Below are 22,845 nucleotides of genomic sequence, written 5' to 3'. Positions count from 1 at the left end.
CACTCCCCCAGGTATTCCTGTCAGGCCCTCAGGATGTCCAAGATCTTCTCCTCCGATAATGTGAACTGTAGAGGAGGAGGTGGGTGCCCACCGCCAGACTTGAGGAACACCAGCTGGTGCCTGGATGCCATGGAACATACCTTATCCCTGAGGTCATTCCACCTCTTCCTGATCTCCTCCCTTGTGCATGGGTAACTGCCTACTGCATTCACCATGCCGACTATCCTTTGCCACAAGTCCATTTTCCTGGCTATTGAGTTTGCTGGACATGTGGTCTGAGTAGGTATGGCTCTATTCTGCCAATTTCGTCCACCATGATCCTCAACTCATCATCGGTGAAATGTGGATGTTTTTGTCGGGACATGGTAGCGGCGGTAAAGACGGTGAGGTAGTGAAAAAAGGATAAAAAATGTTTGTGATGAGGTGTGAGTGCCGTGATGTGAATGGGTGATGGTTGTTGTGTATTGTGTGGTTTTGAAGATAGTGTGTTGTGTATGTTGTGCAAGTGTGTGATGTGTGCTGAGTGAATTGTGTAGGGGTGCCTCTTGTTTGTTTAGCTAGACATAAATTTATTTGTTAGTGTCTGGCTGTGAGTGGCGTTCTGGTTACAAAGGATTGTGTGTTGTGTAGGGGTGTGTTTTAAAGTGCAGTGTGTAGGTGTGTCAGGTGTGTGAATGTATGTAAGCAGTGGGATATTCGTACTAGCCAATGTGGTATAGTGTCCTCACTGACCGCCAATGGTTTTCCGCCATGGAAAAACCACTCTTGTGATCTGTGGATCATAATTTGATCAGTTGATTTTTGTCAGGCTGGCGGGGCTGGTGGTCGAACCGCCTTTTTTTCATTTGCCAGTGTCCTGGGAGTTTCAGGAAATTGGCTGTTTTTTGGCGGTCTGAGCTGTGTGCCTCAATACGGTGGCATAATGACTGCCAACATGGCGGTCTTTTGGCGGCTGCCACCGCGGCGGTGATACCATCAGACTGCCAAACTCATAATGAGGCCCCTAATCTACATTTTCCTCTCACATGTCTGCCAGTCAGTAATTAGCATCTCAATCGGTATGACAGAGGAGTGAACTTGCTCCCAGGTCAGAGGTAAAAGACCATGGATGTGAGGAGGTGTTGTTTTGCACTTGACAGGATAGTGTGTGGTCTGGGCCTAAGGACTTGATTAACTTCAAAGATTCCTACCCTGTCAAAAGAAGATGTAGCAAACACCCAGGCCTGCATCCTTCTTTTGTTCCCTCTGCCAGACCAGCCTGCAACATAGAGGGCTTCTTCTTGACATCACAGTATCAGATGTTGCTGGAGTGACAAGACCTGCTTGACAGGTCTGCTGGGGTTTTTCATGTGACATTGGGGTGTACTTTAAAGGAGAGAACCAACATATCAAAATAATTTGTGCATATCCAATGTCTGGTTGCTGAAAGCTCAGTTTGGTTTTACCAGACGTTTGATTTAAATTTTGTTGGGGGATACAGGGACTGGCTAAAACTGGATTTTAGTGTTAATTGCGGGAAAACACTGGGATTGCCATAGTACACCCCCCACACACCCTTGCCCTCTGCGCCTATGTTTAGTGTGGCAGAAGACTTCTTCCATCTTGAAAATGACCACTGTGGGTATGGTTAGCCCTGGCAATCTTTATCTCATTGGTTAGGGCATCCCCAGAGGTAATCCCTGTGCACTAATTCAAGCCAGGCATAACAGTGGCATTTTCAGGCACCCACTTCAGAACACTCATGGACCTGTCAAAGGACTGAGCCTGCTGTGAAGAGCAGAAGACTTCACCTGATCTCCTTCTTGTACCCAGGACCGAGAAGTGGGCTCCAAGGATCATAAGACATACCCTCAGTTAAAGCTACAGGGACACAATAATCTGTAAAGAGCCTTTTCCTGCAGCTACCTAGCTGACCAGTGGCAACTGGACCTGGACTGGACCCACCTGGTGGCCCTTCCTGCAACTCTGTGAGTCTCTAAGTGCTTTCCCTGAGCACCGTGGGGCTCTAGAAGTGTACTCCTGTGAAGGATTTGACTTAAATGACTAAAGTTACAAGTTAAAATCTTTGGGCCTGATTTAGAGTTTGATGGATGTATTACATTGTCACAAACAAGACGGATATCCCATCTACCATATTATGATTTTCATAGAATATAATGGGTTTGTAATATGGCAGACAGGGTCTCTGTCACTGTGACAGGGCTCCACCGCGAAGGATAGCTTGGAATAGCCGAGGGAAGCCTGGGCCGATGTTTGGGACCCCAAAGTGGACCCCTCTGGAGAAACCCCGGGCTCTCTTTTACAGAGTACAGGATGAGGGATACAAATGGTTGAAACCCACAGAAGGCTCAAAAGAGGAACTCCTACATGCCATATTGTTGGAACAGTATTTAGAGGCCCTACCAGCTAACACTCGAAACTGGATAAAACAACATCCTGATGTTACAGTATCTTCTGCTATTGAATTGGCCTGCGCATTTCATAGAGCCCCTGACTTTATGGTGACCCAGGGGAAAGGGATGACCCAGATCCAAAAGGTTATCCATCCTCCTCCAAATCCAAAGACCGTTACAGGGTTCCCCATAGAGAAACTGCCCACCAGACACTTTTCTGGTAAGAAACCTATCCAAACTCCTCAATGTTACAATTGTGCTGAATTGGGCCACATAGCTCAGAACTGTCCCCTTAAACAACCAGCACCCGAAACCATGGGAATAGGCCTCGCCAGAGGTAGAGTCTTATGGGCTGGAGGACAAGCCCCTCGGTATGTGACAACATTGACCGTAAACCAAATAACCAGACAAGTACTAATAGACTTGGGGTGTAGTCAGACAGTAATTAATGAACAACCGGTTTCCAGGGAGCAATGAATAGGCGAAGAGACAGTGGTAATCAGTTGTGTACTTGAGGACAGCAAAATATATCCTGTAGCGGAGGTAACAATAAACTGGAGGGGATGGGATGAGAAGGTCCAGGCTGGAGGATTACCCAACCTGTTAGAAGACATTATAATAGGAACTGATTATCCCGCTTTTCAAATCCTGTTGGAAACTACGATCAAACAGAACCCCATGAATACATGGCGGAGAGAAGCTCTTTTTTTCACAAATGAGATAGAGCCTGGTAAAGACAAGGAAAAACTGATCAGAAGCCAAAAAAGGACCCAGAGTGCAGAATATCGACTGGACAACACAATGGGCGAATAGGTTCCTTGTCCTGAAGAAAAGAAAGTCCTGTCTACTTCAGGGGAATTCAGTGTATGCCAAAGGGATGATTCTACCCCAAAGCATGCCTGGTCTTAGGCTGTCTTTAACCCAACAGGACAGGTGGGTCCTTATTTTCTTGTTAAAAACAGGTTATTATACAGAACTGTTCAACAGCAAGAGTCCATAAAAATGCATTTGGTCATTCCCCGAGTATACCAGGAGCAGGTGTTACATTTGGCACATGGTCAGGCGGGAGGGGGTCACTTTGGTAGAGACAAGACAGAGGAATACTTACTCTGTCGTTTCTATTGGCCAGAGGGGTTTAGTGATATCAGAAGGCACTGTTGTGCATGCCAAAGTGTCAACTGGTTAATCCAAGTAATGAGCCACAGGCTCCACTGTTTGCGTTACCCATTATTGAAACCCCTTTATCCAGAGTAGGGATGGACCTAGTGGGTCCGCTGGTAGCTTCGTCTAAGGGATACCAATACATATTGGTCTTGGTAGATTATGCTACTAGGTAGCCCGAAGCCATACCACTCACTAGTATGACTACCAAGAGCATAGCCCAGGCCCTGATTGTTTTTTTTTCCAGAGTGGGATTTCCTAGAGAAATAATTACTGACAAAGGTACCCCGTTTGTGTCACGCTCAATGGCTGAAATCTGTCAGTTACTAGGAGTAAAGCAAATATGAACCTCTGTTTACCATATGCAGACAGATGGACTGGTAGAGAGGTATAATAAAACTATCAAAACCATGTTAAGAAAAACCATAACAGAGACAAGGAGGGACTGGGACAAAAAGTTACCTCTAGTATTGTATGCAATTCGGACACATGTACAGGCGTCCACTGGACACAGTCCATTTGAGTTGCTTTTTGGGAGACAACCAAGGACACTGTTGAACATGGCCGCAGAATAGTGTGCAGAGACAGAAGAAGAGTCCCGGGACACACTAACCTATACCTGACAATTAAAAGAAAACCTACACAGGGTATGGGAGGATGTAAGGTCCCATCTAGAAGACAGCCAGGAAAGACAAAAGAGATGATACGATGTTGGAAAAAAACTAAGAGACCTATCAATAGAATGTAAAATTCTGGTCCTATTACCTACGACCGAAAACAAGCTACTGGGCAAATGGCAGGGACCAGATAGAGTTATGGAAAAGATAACCCCAGTGACATACAGGAAAGAAACCACAGAAAACTGTAGGAAGAGTCAGATATATCATGTTAACCTGCTTAAAACTTGGGAGGCGGATGATACTCCAACCCCTAAGAATAGTCTGACCCTCCTCATTACGAAAACAAAACCCCTAGAAATACCTTTACAACCTTTGTCTGAAGAAGACGTTAAGGAAACACAAGCCTCTCTTGGCTTAGAATTAACAGAAAAACAAAGAACCCCAGATAATGGCCATAGTTGCGAGAAACAAGAGACTATTTTCAAAAATACCCAGTAAAACTAGTTTCATACAACACCAAATCTGAACTGAGGAAGGGAAAAAAGTATGACATAAAAGGCCTATTGGCTTCCCGAAGCCCGACGACACTTGGTAGAAAAAGAAGTAATGGACACGTTAAAGGCAGGTATTATAGAGCCATCCAACAGTCCTTGGTGTTCCCTAGTGGTTTTAGTCCCAAAGCCAAATGAGAGTGTCCAATTCTGCATTGACTTTTGCCTTTTTCAATGCTATTTCTCATTTCAACACTTATCCCATGCCCCGGGTGGATGAACTAATCGAACGATTAGGTCAAGCCCGCTATCTAACAACACTAGACCTGACTAAAGGATACTGGCAGATACCTCTACACTATCCTAATAAGTTTTCTTTACTCCTTCCAGACTGTATCAGTTCACAGTGTTACCTTCTGGGATCCATGGAGCACCAGCTACCTTTCAGCATCTAATGGATGTAATATTGAGACCCCATCAGGAACATGCAGTGGCCTATCTTGATGAAATTGTTATATATAGTCGCACCTGGGACCAACACTTAGAACAACTATCCAGTGTTCTACAAGCATTACAAGAGGCAGGGATGACCGCGAATGCAGAAAAGTGTATTATAGCCAGGAGTTCCATCAACTATCTTGCGTACGTCATTGAGAAAGGACGGATAAAACCCCAAATGGATAAAGTGAAAGCAATTAGGCAAATATCTGTTCCTAAAACCAAACGCAACGTACGGTCATTTTTGGGGTTGGTGGGATATTATAGGCGGTTTATACTACACTATTCCACACAGGCTGCACCCTTGACAGACCTATTAGAGAAGAAACGACCAAACAAGATAACTCAATTAACTGAAAAACAATATCACAGCTATCAGGTACTGAAGATGCTGTTGTCCCGCGAAGGTTAGCTTGCAATGGTCGAGGGAAGCCTGGGCCGATGTTTGAGTTCCCCAGGAGGACTCCGAAGAGAATAACGTCCGGGCCCATTGAGGACCGTGCATACGTCAGCGGAAGGGAAAACCCCACAGAGCAGGAAGGGCACGATGGGAGGAGTATGGGAGATGAGGAAGAGGACCGAACAAACGAGGAGAAGGCGAGCCAGAGAGAAAACAAGGACCTAGTGGGGAAGGAGACAAGGAGAACAACCCACGGAGGAGAGGACAAGTTGCGAGGAGCAGCCGAGAGGTTCAGGAGACGCAGAGGATCCAGCCATGTCCCTGGAGGGACGTGGCTACTTCAGGTACGTGACCGCTTGCGCGGTCATATCAGACCAGTACTGAAAAGGATGGGAATAGTTGGGAGGGACAGGGAAGACAAAGGGCAGGTAGAAAGGTGACGGGAAGACCTGGGCACATTTAATTAAACAGCGCTAGATGGTGAATCACAAATAAAGAAGAATAATATAACAAAACGCACACAAGAAAGAAAAGACACAAATCAAAGAAGATCCAAAATACCCCCCTCCAATTTCTTTTGGACACCTGGGCAGTATGCATAAAGGAATTGTGCTTCACAAAAGGGACTTCCTCACAACCCCTCCCCTATCGCATGCAAATAAAGGATAGAAACACTTACCTGACCATGGCTTGTTGTTGCTTTTCCCTTCCTCTTGCTGTCCACCCAAGGGTCAGACCCCTGTGAAATCCTGACGACCTAAAGGATAAAGAACAAAAGAACCAGTCAACACGGAAAGGAATAAGGAGTGGAGAAGGACTATATATATATATATATATATATATATATATATATATATATATAGGGGTAGATATACATATGACTATCTCAACGGTTTAGGATTCTGTATAGGAAATCAAATAAACGCCATTTGGAGTAATCACACCCTGCTTTGGCCAATTTCATAAAGATAAATATAAGGGCGGTGACCTCCCTGGGAAAAACCCTATGGCAGTCATGTTTGTGACTGAGTAACCACATCCCCCGAACTCTAAATCAGGCTCTAAGACCATACCTCACCTGGTTAGTATAAACAAACTGTGCTCCGTCGCGGTCAGGATCAAATTGCACCTAAATCCTGTTCTATTGCGATTACTGACTATCTCTGGCACTTTGTGTTGCTTGGTGCTGTTTCTACGAAAAATGTAAAAAATCTTATCTCTGGTTCCCACTGTGGAAGTTTACTCTATTTTTCAAATTCATTTTGGAATTTTTATTGTTTTGCCTTTATTACTTTAAGTTAAACCTGCCTGCTTTGTGCCGTAGCTATACGGGTTAGAGCCAAGATTTATTTAGTGACTTACCCCCCACCAATTAATATCCCAATTTCTTACAAAGGTATTGTAATTTAGTCCAGGAGAGAAAGTATTGGCCAATTATCATTTTGTCTACCAAGTGAAACAGAAATAGCCATTCTATAAAGTCAAATGTTTCACTAGCACTTAATGACGCAACAGTGATTGGTTCCCTTACTCTGGATGTACCCACCACGTTTTGTGGAGTCTTCTTAAATTAAGCTTTGTGAATCTTTGAGGCATATAACCAGATTAGACTGGTAGATTAGCTTTGTAATTATGGGCAACAGCCTATTAGTAATTGGGCCATTGTTTTAATCTTGCAGTTGAGCATCTATATTGAGCATAATGGTGTTCATCTATGGATTTTCTCTTTTAATTAATCAAAACTATCAATGCTGCTTTCAAATCTGCTGACATCTTTTTTTTATTATGTGTATGTAGGAGCATTTGAAAACATTGCCTGTCAGTCTGGCCTTTATTTTCTGAAGCTCTAGTGGCAATCCCTTTTGGCCTGGTGTCTTGCCTGACTGTAACTGTGCAAGGGCCTTCCTTACCTCCGTTATTTCCTCTTTCAGTGTTTAGTTGTGCTCTTCAATTAAATGTTGAGTAAAGCAGTTAAATACAGAACTATAGAGTCCTGAAAGTAATGTGCAAATACTCCTGCCACTTACAGGTCCTTATGGTCTTATTGCCTCTTGGCATGGTAATTTCTTTAATGTGATGTGGTCCCTCTCTTTGGCTCTGCTTCCAAGCTGAGAGTTTCTTTGCTTTGTCTCCCACCTCAAACAGTTGCAGGCATTTCTCAAATAGTATATAGGCTGCTGTAATGACTGTTGATTTGTATTAATCTTTCTTAGCTAATATTTGGCTCATAAATCTGTCTGAGGAGTTAATCATGTATTCTTCAAATTGCAGTATCTCTTGCTTTGATGTGGCTGTCTATTGTTCCCTCTCTTTAGAGTCACGTACTTCTCCTGAGATCAGCCTACCCCATATCACTGCCTTACGGACCTCCCATATCATCTCATCACTTTACACTGATCCTTCTTTAACGGATAGGTAATTTTTAGTTTCTATTATGAGTTCATCTACTACTTTTGGCTTCATGAGTCATCAGGATATCACAATACCATTCTCCGGTTTGTAAATATTTTTGGTTGCCCTTACACACACCCATACACACATATATATATATATATATATGCTCAGAAGAAAGACGCTGCACTCCCGGAGGCTGAAATAAACCTTTCATTCATTCCCCTTCGTTACAAAATGTTATATACAGTATATATATATATATATATATATATATATATATATATATATATATATATGTATATGTATGTGTGTGTGTATATATATATATATATATATATATATATATATATATATATATATATATATATATATATATAAATATACATATGTCTCCAACAGTTCAGCAATTCTACTATGCACCAATCGAGGCTGAGCCTGGCAAACAGGTGCAGATCCCCGTTTATCATTTATAATCCAGTCCTTTAGCGTTTTATCACAAAAAGGAAACCTGCACACAGCGTGTCAGCATCTTTTCAAAAGTTTATTCGGCTACGCGTTTCAACCCGTAAGGGTATTTGTCATGGCCTTGTTTGAAAATTGTGCCCAATTCACCACAACAATATGTACACAAACCCAACAGACATAGAAAAAATACTTTCTCTTTTTCTTTTAGGAAGTCAAATTCATTGATTCCACTGAAACCCAGATCCAAAATTATGAAAAATAGTAATTTAAAATATACCTCACATTAAAGTCAAATTCATTCATTTTCAACAATAAAGTGATAAAAATGAGTTGCTGATACTTATTAAGAAAATGTCCATCAAATTACTTATTCTTTCTCGTGATTGAAGGTTTTCAGCTCTAAGCAAACAAAATCTAGCTCAAACTCATAATTCAAAATGTATCAAAGCAAATTATCTATATATTGATCACTTCCAAAGAAGGCCAATTAATCCTAATCATATTGCATTGGAGACACATATCAAATCATAAAGTATAACATTCAAACTTTTTCAAATCACAAACACCCAAGTAGAGGCCTAGTGGCCAAATAATCCAAATAAGCGTAATCATTTTGCATTAAAGACACATATCAAATAATAAAATATAACATTCAAAATTACATACACAATTTCCACTTCTAAAAAACAGCAAATTCAGTTGAAGCATATGAGGAATCCACCCAGAAAATAAACTAATGAATCAAATAAGACAAAAGAGAAAAGAGAGGGGGAAGAACAGGGGAAGAACTGCAAATAGCTTAATACTAGCACATCAGCCGGTAAAGGGTCTCTGTGCTTTTACAACATCACTGCAGGGCGAGGTTTCAGTTCAGCTGTAGAGTCCAAGTCCTGTACTCTTCCAATCCAAGCCACATGATCTCCCCCTCAGCCGACTTATAATGCAACCTGCAACAGGATTGTGCCAGTCAAACTTCCTTTATTGGGCTCAGTGCAGCTCATCCAGTGTTTGCTCCTCTTATTATCATGCATTGGTTCTATCAAAGGGCAAGATTTTAATGTGCAGAAAAAGAATGTAATAAATTTGTGGCTGCCAACGTGACTGCACATCCCCTATTATTACCATTTTCGAATGGATTCAAGATATGTCAGAGCTGGCGTCAATGAAAAATGTGTATTTTGAGTATAATAATACACCAGAGCTTTCTTTCGGGTCTCCACGCAGTAGTGTAAAGCCGTGGTATGCATTATTGTTAAGGAATATTCTTTATATTGATTAGTGATATTGTAGACAGTAGTATAGTCTAGAGACTGGGGAGTATTTCTGCGCAGGCATGTACGATGATATACGATTGCAGAATAGTTTTTGTTATACTAATAGGCTTTGAATTGGAAATGTTTACATGTTATAGTTCTTTTAGAGTGCTAAGAGTTCTTAAATTTATTTTTTTATGTTGTGCCTTGGTTTGTATTGTTTGAGTGAGATAATTTATTAATACTATATTGATACTAAAAATGGAATTTATTAGGTGCCCGGGATGTATCTTCTGAAATAACAATCAATGTGAATTATTTGTAAATGTTAAATGGTAAAATCCAAAGAAAACCAAAGTCACAAGAACCTGGGCAGAACATGGACCATTTCACTGCATAGCTCCCATTCAGTCCATCCTTAGATTTCAATGCATTGTGTGAGCCACAATATGGGGTAGACTAACTAAAGTAGGGGTTACGTTTTTTAGGTCTAGCGTTAGCCAAGAGATTTTGCTAAAATTATATATATATAATAAAATAACTTATGGTGGCTTTTTGTGTCAGTCATATTTTTCTTCTGCCCACTACACCATACAGCATGGGACAATGGTCCACCAACTTCAGCTGTTTGTTAACTTTTCTGCGAGTGACAGCATTCTGCCCTTTCACAAGAAGTGCCAGGAAGTACTATGGCCATGTGTCTTTTTTTAAACCAAAAAATATTTTTGCTCATAACCACTATTTTTCTTTTTGTTAATGAGGGCCCTGTCACTGTGCCCAATAATAACGTTTAGCAAAAACCATGACAAAACAAGCAAAGACAAACAACGCCAAAAAGCTGGCAGTTGACGCCAGACGTATTGAATTTGCCAGTGTTTGTTTCTTTTTTGTGATAGAATCAGTAGAGTATGAAGTAATGCACGTACATCATGATACAGCTGTGAATGAGAAATCGATCCACAAAGAGAGGCTCAGTGTACAAAAGCCTTCACCAAGCCTCCTCGAGGTGGTGAGGTAGAACAGACTTTTGAGAGAATTAGAAGTCAGACAATGACTTTACACAGCTTGAGGGATTCTTAACATTTCACATGCCCTAAATGTGGCGGTCATTTGTTTGCAATAAAAAATCAATGCTAAAAAAATACAGTCGTATGTCAATTTATTAGAACATTATACATTTTTCCTAGCAGGCACGTGTATATAGAACAGGTGTAAAACGCTTTTAATTTGAATGCTCCGCAGCAGCAAACAAAAGGTATTATTGTCTTTGAATTACTGTAAATAGTTTTATATATGTATATATATACAAACAAACGTTATTCCGGCCGGGGAAAGCGCATAAGCAAGGAAACTTTGTTTCCGAAACTCGTTGGGAGTTTGGTTGTCCATTAAAAATTTCACTTCAATCGATTGCTGTGACGGAGACTCGTTATTTCCACCAGAGTGGCTTACGTGCTTTACCCGGCCGGAAAAACGTTTAGCAAAAACCATGACAAAACAAGCATAGACAAAGCCAAACGGCTGGCAGTCATACCAAACCTATTGGTTTTTCCAATGCTTGTTTTGTATTTGTTCTAAAATCAGGAGCGTATTAAGTAATGAATGTACATCATGATAAAGCTGTCGATCCACAAACAGGGAGTCTCTCTACAATAGCCTTCATGAAACCTCCTCGAAGTGGTGACGAACAGAGTTTTGAGGGAACTGAAGAGTCAGACAGTGATGTAACACAGATTGAGGGATTCTCCAGCAAAATCTCCTGAGCGTCCCTTAAAATTGTATATACAGTTTCAGCATCACAGATGGACCACATGGTATAGCCAGTCTAAAGTGGAATCTTTGTAAGATGGTGAATGATTGCATTTTGGAAGCTTCAGAGGACTATGCTAGAACCCTCAGCTAATGACATACACACTCAAAGATATAGCAAGTGAAAAAGGGTATGGTAATAGAATATAATTGCCAGTATATCGCCACTAAAATATATTGGCATATGAAGTGGGTCTGGTGTTGGCAAGCTGGTGTGATGGTTATTTTTTTTTTGCATGTTTATGCTACAAAAACTAAGAGCATCCTATATAATTTTAATAGAACGCTATAAATGTTTCCTAGCAGCAGTGGCGTAGCGTGGGTTGTCAGCACCCGGGGCAAGGCAAGTAATTTGCGCCCCCTAACCCGGGGCAAGGCAAGTAATTTGCGCCCCCTAACCCGTGGATTTAGTCTCTTCCAAGATGTTGCGCCCGGTGCGGCCGGCCCCCCCTGCACCCCCCACGCTACGCCACTGCCTAGCAGGGATGTATGCTTAAGACAGGTGTAGAAACACTTTTTAATTTTAATGCTCACACAGGAAAATGTGATTCTTGCAAACAGCAAGAAAAAAGTACTGTTGTCTTTGCAATACTGCAAATTGATGACCTAATATGAACACACAAAGGTGACTAAGAAATTAACAAGTATTGGCAATGCCAATAGGTCTGGCTTTAAAGTAATGTTGTATGGTAAAGCAAAGCTTTACAAGTCCATAACATGGGAATGGATATGTATTTGTGTGGAAGGAAAGAACTGAAGAATAATATTGGGGTAAGTTAAAAAGTCAGGCGACAATTGCACTGTCAAGCCAGACCTAAAAAACCCATGGGGGTGCTGCGGCCAGAGAAAAACAGTATAAATTATCAAGTTATCTAAGACACTGTGATAGCATTACACTGTTGTGTGTGCCCCTAAAAGCTCAAGCGCAGGCAGCTAGATAAATAAACAAAATGATCACAGCTATGTGGAGGGCAAGCACTTTTTAGTGAAAGCACACAACTTCTGCGCAATCAAAACATGTACCCATAGACATCATTTAGAGGTCACCATGGGTTGCAGTTGCGGCCCCTGGCCTACACTTTGCTACCCCTGGCACTGTCTTTGTGACTCTTGGCCTCAGAGGTGGCAAAATCAGTGCAAGTAACACAGAGGCATCCTTATGGTTGTCGGCTGGGGCTCCACTCTGTTTTCTCTCTCTTTTTTTTTTTACACTTATAGTGAATTATGTTTCATTATTCATTGTTAGTGTAATAAACAAATCAAGTACAATCAGCTGGAATATAGCCTTCCCTGGCAGCTAAGGTAAGTAAAAAAAGTGCTTTTTAAATGTATGTTGTGTGCATGCTTGCAGGTGTGTGTTTATGTTAGAGAGAGAATATGTGTGTAAGTGTAAATATGTGTGTGTGTGTAAGAATCTGTGTAAGTGTGAAATTGAAGGTCAATGGGCCTGTAATGCCAATTCTGCTGTCCCTAGTATTTTGGTGAATTGATGTTCATGCATCTACTCCTGGCTCCCAACATGTGTACAGAGTCAAAGCCCCTTTGTAGTGATGCTTGCATAATTATCTGGCAACAGCTTCACTGTCAAGTCAGACCGTAAAAAACATAAAGAATGAATAAGGAATGGAAAAAAACATTGTCATAGTAATATATTGGACTACGAGCCCTCACGCTGAAGTGCACTACTTTCTAGAGAGACGTGTTATCACTCTAAGTGCAAGAAAGCCAATGGCTGAAGTGGGCTAACTGATTGCCCCATGATTTATGCTGTGGTGAGCAGAAGCTAAATTTGACTGACAGTCCAATCGGTGAAAAGGGATGACCCAATGTGAATCTATCTATCTATCTATCTATCTATCTATCTATCTATCTATCTATCTATCTATCTATCTATCTATCTATCTATCTATCTATCGCTCTATACATGGATGTATTTTTTAATCACATGAAGCTGGCGAGAAACCTAGGGGCATATTTATGAAAAGTGGTGCTGCAGTTAGTGCAGCACCACTTTTCTTGCGTCCCCTTAACGTCACCATGTGTGCGCCTTATTTAAAATATGGCACACCATGGCGGAAGTCAGGGGTACTACCATCATCATTGTACGCTAGTCTTGCGCTATGCAGGATTAGCATAAAAAATGTTGACGCTAATCCTGCAAAGCACCCAGAGGCCCATTGAAAACTATGGGAGCTTCCCTTTAATGCCTGCGCTTGGTGCCCCTTCTGCTGCCGTCATTGCCCTCACATGAGGCGCTACATGCGTAGATTGCCCCGGGGGGTGCAGCCGCTGTGGAAGACTGGGTTGCAGGACTCTGAGTTGACCCTAGGTGTTGCATCACCACCACTGGGCATGGGCCTTGCAGACTGGGTCTGTGTACTTCTATGCCCAACCGGTGCAGCCCGACTGGGGCGATGACATGATCTGCTGATTCCCCAGTGAGTAGTGGTGCTTGCACAGCAGGTGAGCAGGAGGGTGCTGAATAGTATCCTATTACACTGATCCTGGACATGGCACACTAGGTGCTCTCATTTACCTGATGTACACTACGGCCCTGATGTGCAGTCTGACGCGCACTTGCCTGCACTATCAAGAAAGGGGCAGCTGCACTGGTAGCGTAGAGATATAGATATCCACCTAAACACCCGCCCAGAGAGAACTGTGCTACTGTCCGCTCTGTGCCAATTTGCAACCTCAGGCAACACAGCAAATCTAGACATGGGCCGTCATCATGCTGTGGGGCACCCAACCACCTTGGAATCTTGGGCATCCACACCGCAACCAAAAACTGCTGTAACTAATTTAACATGCCCCAGCACACTAGAGGACAAACTAGATACCGTATAATTGGCAATAGATAACATGCAAACAACTCTGGAGTTCAAAATAGACACCATTGCCTCTGACCTAAACCATCTTCATGCGAATCATAGAAAGCTAGCGGACAGGGTGACACTAACGGAACAAACTGTTGCAACACTACCTCCTAGAACACTTAACCTGGAATCCTCTCTACAAGAATTGACAGAACAGGTGCATATACTGGGCCAACGAGCAGAAGATGCGGAAGGCAGTCCAGCAGAAACAATATCGGACTGTTGGGATTGCCAGAAGGTGTTGAAGGTCAAGACCCAGTGCGATATCTTGAAGACTGGTTACAAACTATTCTTCCCCCAGGCGCCTTCTTACAATTCTACTCCATAGAACGGGCGCATTGTGTCCCCGCACGATGACTCCTGCCGGATGCCAGTCCGTGCCTGATGGTGATAGGCCTTCTCCACTATCGCAATAGAGATGTGGTATTAAAGGAAACACGCCTGCTCACTACCATACAGGTGGACAATGCCAAAGTTAGGTTTTTCCTAGATTATACGATTGCTGTACAGAAACAACGAAACACATTTCTACCAGTCAAATGACTACGTGAGATGGGTCTTGCCTACTCTTTCCTATTTCCAGCTAAACGTTGTGTAATGGCTGACAACACCACAAATTTCTTCACCACCCCTGAGAAAGTATTGTCTTGGCTTGAAGGACTCAATGGTCAAACCAACTGCACAGATGGAGAGAATAAGAGATGGAAGGTCTCAGCGTGATCGATGGGGGCGCCGAGGATCGCGTTCGAGGATAGGGGCCCCCCCTGTCACCCTGGACTTGGAGCAAAGGCTCCAGGAGTGTCATAGAGTCTTACAATAGGCGGCTGCGCTCTCGGACGCAAGGCACTGTTCCAGCCCAGACGTTCTGGACTCTCCCTCATCAAATGGTGAGAGCTCCATGGCTACATGGCCCTCTGTGCCGAGTTCGCACATCCCACTGGACATAACCCCACAGACAGTGGATTCTATCATCTGATACAGTCTATCTTCACGATGTCCTCAGTGCCTTGCATAATGCATTATATGATTGCCTTTTTCATTTAGACAATGTCACTTGTCAGCTGCAGCCAGTATTTATGTACAGAAATGCATGAATTACCACAAATGTCATGCTTTAAGCAAGGTGGTGTGATGTGCTGTCCCCAATGCCAGTACCTTGCACTTTTTTCTCATGACCACTGACCTCCGTCTGCCTACCCCTGCTGCAAGGCCAGTCTTCTTCTATCTTCGATTATATTGTCTAGTTTGGATGGCCACGTGTTTCAGTGTGCTACCCTGTTGGTATTCACTATATTGTTGTTACAGTACACTGTTAAATGCTCCTTGTTGTATAACCCATTCCCTATTAGGAAATTGATGACATTAATCAGCAAACTCTGCCATGCTCTACTGTACACATAAATAATATTAAGGGGAAGGTATGTGCTTTACATACTGCCCAGGCGTGCTAATGCTCTCCTCATGGCTCGCATTAATGTGCTAACATGGAACATCCGCGACATGCACACCCCAGCATGTAGATTTGCTGTATACTCCTATCTGAAGGGTTGACATACCCATACTCCAGGAGTCTCATCTGACAACATCAGAGGTGGACGCGCTTATGGGTACATGGTCGGGCCAGGTATATTCCACATAGTACTCCTCATGTGTGCGGGGAGTATTAATATGGGTTTGGCCTGGGGTCCCATTTGAGGTGACAGAGCTCCCTATACACGCCAACAGCTGCTATGTATGTGTGAAAGGGAGATTAAGTGATCACCACATTCTTATTGGTAACATATGTGCCCCCAACACAGATCAGACTCCTTCTCTACACACACTTAATAGGCTGCTGGCTCAGTGGAGTGATATTCCTCGGCTTATAGGAGGAGATTTTAATAATGTGCTAGATACGCACTTGGATATGTCCTTCCTGCCCCTGACATGCACTGCAGCCACTTCTAATGACCCATCCCTGGTGAACTGGCTGAGCCACTGGCATTCAACAGACGTTTGGTGTCATTACAATGGCACCTCTAGGGTATATTCATTTTACTCAGCCCCACACAACTTACATATCTGCCTTGGTAGACTGCTTTGCACTTTTAGCCTGATTCCAGTGATAGTGCTGACAGACTAATTAGGACGGACCCATTCCAACCACAACCCTCAATACCTTCAACTCGACTGCGGAGGGACCGCCCGGCCTCCCGTCCCCACATGATGACTGCAACCTGCAGCACTGGAAGCCCCAGCATTCTGTAGTTCAACCATATAACAGATTAGCGACTATTTTGAACTTAATGGAGGTTCACCCACATCACGTTCTGTGGAATGGGATGCCTTCAAACTTACGATGCGTGGTCATTGCCTGGGACTCAGCTGAAGGATGCACAAACAGTTGGATAGGGAGGTATCTAATCCTGAACAAGAGTGACCTCTCCTCCCCCCTCCCTACTTAATGGCGGCTGCTGCACTGCCACGCCACTGGCGTGCCAAAGGCGCACCTGAGGCAAGCCTGTCTGCACCTGTCTGCGCCTAGACCGCGCCTAGCACCGGAACCCCTGTTTCTAGCTCCCCCCACTGCCGCAACGCACAACGCCACGACGACGCCATCACCCTCCACGTGCTCAATGCCGGCTGCTCATCCACCTGCCATCAGGCCACCCTGCAGCTCACTCGCAGACCCTTCTCCTGCCAGAACTGCACCTTCACCAGCCTCCACACCAGCGACCCACCCGCCAAGGCAGGACGCAACCATCTCATATGCATCCTACTCAACACCCGATCTGTCCACAAACACGCCATCGAACTCTGGAACCTACTCGACCCAGCCTCCCAGATGTTGCTTTCCTGACCGAGACCTGGATGAACCCATCCTCAGCGAACGCCATCACCATAGCCATCCCGGACGGCTTCAAGATCACCCGTAGGGACCGCACCAACAGAACAGTAGGAGGAGTTGCCATCGTCCACAGGAATATCTTCAGAATCACGACCAGCCCCGAACACCCTCAGCGCCGCCGAACACCAGCACTTCCAGATCCACACTGATCCAAACACCACCCTCAGAGGGACCCTCGTTTACAGGCCCCCCAGACTCCAACAGCAGTTCAGCGACTCCCTCTCCGAGTCGCCAGCGCGCAAGCCCTCACATCCTCAGACAACATACTCCCCAGGAAAACCAACGACAACAACTCCACCACCCTGCTCAACGACCTCGCCAACCTTGGCCTCAAGCAGCTCGTCATGACACCCACTCCACAGGACAAACGCTCAGCCCTATATTCTCTGCCAGTAAACCATCTCCTTCAGCCACACCACCGAACTACACTGGGCCAACCACCGCTGCATCCACTTCACCTTTGAGAAACCCAGAATGCACCACCACCCGCAGCAGATTCCCCACCGCAGATGGAACAAGGTCACCAGCTGATCACCACCCTCTAACAGAACCCACCAATCGACACCACCGACACAGCCGCCCGCGACATCAGGCAATGGATCGATGACTGTGCCAACACTCTCACCCTGATCAAGAAACCTTCAAACATATGAACCAACAGAAAGGCCTTCTGGTAAACTGCGGACCACCAAGAATCCAAGCAAACATACCAAAGACTCAAGAAAAAGTGGCGCCAAGAACAGAAACTGGACAACCACACAGCCTTCAAGAATGCCATCCGCAGACACCACCTACACATCTGAACCGCCAAAAGAACCACCTTCAATGAAAGCATCAACAACAATGCACAGAGCTATAAGGAGCTCTTCAACATCGTGAAGGAACCCTCCAGCCCCGGTTCCAACGTCAACAACATCCCGCCATTGCAAGACCTCTACGACTCCCTAGCCACCATTGTTGTGTAGCCATTTTAGCTATAGCTCCATGCACTTTATTTTAACACACTAGGCCAAGCCGCTGTGCACTCTAACCTAGATATATTTTATTTGGCTTTATTTTATCGTTACAATAGCCACTTTCATGGTCTTGTTTTATTTTCTGTTTATCTAACAGTTTTTGCCTAGGCCAGCACTCTGTTCTCAAACAAGACATTCTTGCTCACTCTGTACTTCTTCCAAGGCTACAGCACAGTACATTGCCGGTGAACGTGGTAGAAGTTTAGTTTCCAACATTCTTAGAAAGCACAGATCCTTATGTAGGGACATTTTCTCAGAACATCAGCTGTGTTGTTATAAAAACACTTCCTTGTCCCTTACACGTTAGAGGGAGTTTCCAGCCAGAGACCCACGACTGTATACTGATTGCTGAATGCTTCGCTACAGATGCTAACGCAGACCGCAGGCCTTTGCTCAGGTATGGGGGATGATGTCTTCTGAGGGGAACCTGAAGGGCAGAATTAGAGCTTAACATGCTGTGTTCTATCATAGCCTAGGTAGGAGTTAGTCTACCAACCGTAGTGACAATATGATAGCGTTATTTCTATGCTTCACTCTCCTCGTCACAATTTTTAATTCTGTCATGCTGTGTCATCCTGGTTATTGCAGCTCATGCTTTGCTATCTAAGATGCAGTTATTTTATTAAAATCCTTATTGAAACATATACTGCTTCTGTTCGTCATTTCATATATGAGACTAAGGTAACTGAGAAAAACGGGTGAGACTTGAGTGACCACGGCTTCCCTGAGAAACCAATTATGTCATGCGCTTGGCTGCCCAGCCATACCTGCCCTTGGGTGGAGATGAGGCACTGCTAGTTGACCGGAGCAAACCCCGGATTGGAGCGACAGGTGTCACCTGCAGTGGGTCAGACTCAGTCTCCCACACCGTGGGTGATTCTGCCGCTTAAAATCCAGTAGTCTCATTAGAATAGTGAGAGCCTACGTGACATCTTCTTCTACCACAATCTTGCAGACATCCATGACAGCTTCAATACCCAGACCCACCCGTCAACCACCGACACCACAGACTCACCGCCCCCGAGCCACACCAACCTCCTGCTCTCCAGGACCCACATCAACGACGAAGACATCATCAAAATCATGAAAACCATCCACTCCGGCTCACCATCCGACCCCTGCCCTCACCACATCTTCAACAAAGCGAGCTCCGTCATTGCATCCCAACTCCGGAAGATCACCAACAGCTCCTTTGAGACCGCCACCTTCCCGGAGAACTGGAAACATGGCGAGATCAACGCCCTCGTCAAGAAACCCAAGGCTGACCCAAAGGACCTCACGAACTTGCAGTCCATCTCCCTTCTCCCCTTCCCGGCAAAAGTAATTGAGAAAATTGTCATCAAACAACTGGCCCGCTTCCTTGAGGAGAACAACACTCTGGACTCATCCCAATCCAGATTCCGCAGCAACCAAAGCACCGAAACTGCCCTCATTGCCGCCACTGACAACATCAGGACCCTACTTGCCCATGGCAAAACCGTGGCTCTAATCCTCCTGGACCTCTTGGCTGCCTTCGACACCGTCTGCCACCACACCCTATGCACAATCCTCAACGAAGCAGGGATCTGCGACAGAGCTCTTGACTGGATCGCCTCCTTCCTCATCACCAGAATCCAGATAGTCCGTCTCCCTCCATTCTACTCTGAAGCCACCAAGATCCTCTGTGGCATACCCCAAGTGTTGTCCCTCAGCCCGACCCTCTTTAACGTTTACATGGCTCCGCTCGCAAACATTGTCGGATCACACAACCTCAACATCATCTCAATGCCAATGACACCCAGCTGATCCTCTCCCTCACCAAAGACCCCGCCAAAACCAACCTCCACGAAGGAAGGAAGGCCATCACCGAATGGATGAAGAACAGCTGCCTGAAACTGAATTCTGACAAAACTGAGGTCCTCATCCTCGGCTCCACCCTCTCTGCCTGGGACGACTCCTGATGGCCTACCACACTGAGAACCGCACTGACACCCACCGACCACGCATGCAACCTGGGGTTCATCCTAGACTCATTGCTGTCAATGACCCAGCAAGTCAACGCCATCTCTTCCTCCTGCTTCAACACCCTCCGCATGCTTCGGGAAGATCTACAAATGGATCCCAACCAGAAGGACGGTCACCCAAGCCCTCGTAAGCAGCAGACTGGACTACGGCAACACCCTCTATGCAGGAATCACAGCCAAGCTACAGAAAAGACTGCAACGCATACAGAACGCCTCTGCATGCTTCATCCTGGACATCCCCCGCCACAGCCACATCGCAGCCCACCTGAGAGACCTGCAATGGCTCCCCGTCAACAAGAGAATCAAGTTCAAGCTCCTCACCCACGCTCACAAAGCACTGCCCAACACTGGACCAGAATACCTCAACAGACGACTCTCCTTCTACACTCCGACCCGCCAGCTTCGCTCCACTGACCTTGCCCTCGCTACCATTCCACTCATCCACAGAACGACCGCCGGTGGCAGATCATTCTCCCACCTCGCTGCCAATACGTGGAACACTCTTCCTATTTACCTGTGACAGATACAGGACCTGCTAACCTTCAGGAGACACCTCAAGACCTGGCTGTTCAAGCCATAACAGCACACACCCCCTCAGCGCCTTGAGACCCTCACGAGTGAGTAGTGCTCTTTACAAATGCTATGATTGATTGATTGACTTATTATGCTATGAGTCAGAAGCAGCACGGAGCTCTAACACTGTGCCACAGTTGCATGCTAAACGTAAAGCTCATTCTGAGCTACTTGAAAGATTAAGATGCTTAAACTATGCTGTGCACTCAGCTAACACATGCGCAGAGGCGGATAAAGTAGGGTACCTACTTGCTTGGTTAGTACAACAGAAGAACCCACCAAATCTAGTTACGACAATTCGCTCACCCTCTGGCACTCTGCTGTATGCACAAGATGCAATTCATAGGGCATTCCACTTACATTATGCGTCATTATACTGTTCTGCTTCGACCCCCACAGATATTGATCTGTTCCTTGCTGATTTACCCCTTCCCCGTATCACAGCCGAACAATACTTAGGGCTGGAGGACCCCATAATGATCTCTGAGATCCAAGATGCTATCCGCTCTCTTGCTAATTGCAAAACTCCTGGTCCTGATGGACTGCCAGCAGAATTCTATAAAGCATACTCTACTCAACTCGCACACCAACTACTTAATCTCTATGAGGAGGCCCTAGGCCTAGCAAGACTACCCACCACGCTTCGAGAGGCCACACTTGTTTCCCTGCTCAAGCCGCATAAGGACCCCACTAACTTACATTCTTATTGACCGTTAGCGCTCCTAAACGCGGATTATAAAATATTGGCTAAAATCGTTGTGATGCGACTAGCCCCACTAGTGTCTGCATGTGTGCATGAGGATCAAAATGGCTTTGTGCCTGGTCGCATGACATCCCTCAACATATGCCTCTTTTACCATCTTCTGAGATATGTCCCTCTCTGCTGGCCACGAGCGGTCTGCCTTGTGATAGACCTGAAGAAGGCATGTGATTAGCTGGAATGCCTCTTCATTTTTAAAGTCCTACGAATATATGGGTTAGGTCTTCACTTTCTTCAACTGGTAAGATTATTATATACCCTCCCATTAGCCCAAACCAAGATTGAACAACATCTATCGTAGCCAATTCATATTGAGAGAGGTACAAGGCAGGGGTGCCTCTATCTCCCCTGCTCTTTGCCCTGGCAGTGGAACCTCTGGCGGTCACACACTGGCAGAGGGGGCATACCTAGGGTATACCCCAAGGAGAGAGGCTCCATTCTGTATTTCTGTCTGCGAATGACCTTGTATACGTTAAGGACCTGACGGACTTCCCCAGGGATATAATGACCCTCTTTGATACATATGCAAAGGTATCTGGTCTGCGTGTCATTGGGCCAAGTCCTGCATTTTCCCACTATCACCCACTATGGCTGACCCAGGTCCAATCCCTGTTGCTCCTGAATTAGTGTGGCAGCCAACCACATTAGATATCTTGTTATCCAGGTATACCATACTGACACTGATCTGTTTGATGGGAACCTAACTCGCGCCACAGTGGCTCTTCGAAACCAGATGACATTCTGGAAGACTCTACAGTTAACAGTGATGGGCAGAGTGGCCCCTGTGAAAATGATAATTTTACCTTCCCTTTTATATTACTTTGTGAATCTACCATTATGTATCCCAGCCCCCTTTTTCCGCTCCTTGGCGTGTGAAATATGCAGCTTCATTTGGAATACCTCCCACTGCAGAGTAGCCCTTACTAAACTCTCCCGCCCTACAAATCTGGGTGGGTTATCACTGCTGAATCTAGAGCACTACTACTTAGCTGCGCAGCTACAATGATGGCCCATTGGGTCTCCTCCTGATACCTATTGGAAACGGCTAATAGTTTACATGTATGGTCACATCACAAATTTCTACATTTATTTCACCCTTGTACCAAGTCCCCTCCACCATAACTCGTAGTATTGAACTTGGCATTCTGCTGCTACCATAGATGTTGTTACCTTACTAAGGATATAGTACCCTATGCACCAGTCACCCCACTGATGGGGGCACCATGTGACACCTGTGTTACATTGA

At 44.9% G+C, this 22,845-nt stretch overlaps 1 long non-coding RNA gene across 1 annotated transcript in view; it reads left to right on the top strand.

The window, feature by feature from the left end:
- Nucleotides 1–5,749: 5,749 nt before the first annotated feature.
- The window catches only part of LOC138247305 (uncharacterized), a 228,836-nt gene continuing 211,740 nt past the window's right edge, over nt 5,750–22,845 (top strand). The window contains exon 1 of the long non-coding RNA XR_011194424.1: nt 5,750–5,907. This is a non-coding gene — a long non-coding RNA (uncharacterized lncRNA). The remainder of the gene's footprint in view (nt 5,908–22,845) is intronic.

The sequence above is a fragment of the Pleurodeles waltl genome, chromosome 7 (assembly GCF_031143425.1).
Source record: "Pleurodeles waltl isolate 20211129_DDA chromosome 7, aPleWal1.hap1.20221129, whole genome shotgun sequence".
NCBI lineage: Eukaryota > Metazoa > Chordata > Amphibia > Caudata > Salamandridae > Pleurodeles > Pleurodeles waltl.
The sequence above is the reverse complement of the archived record's forward strand: the minus strand, read 5'-3'. Positions and strand labels throughout refer to the sequence as shown.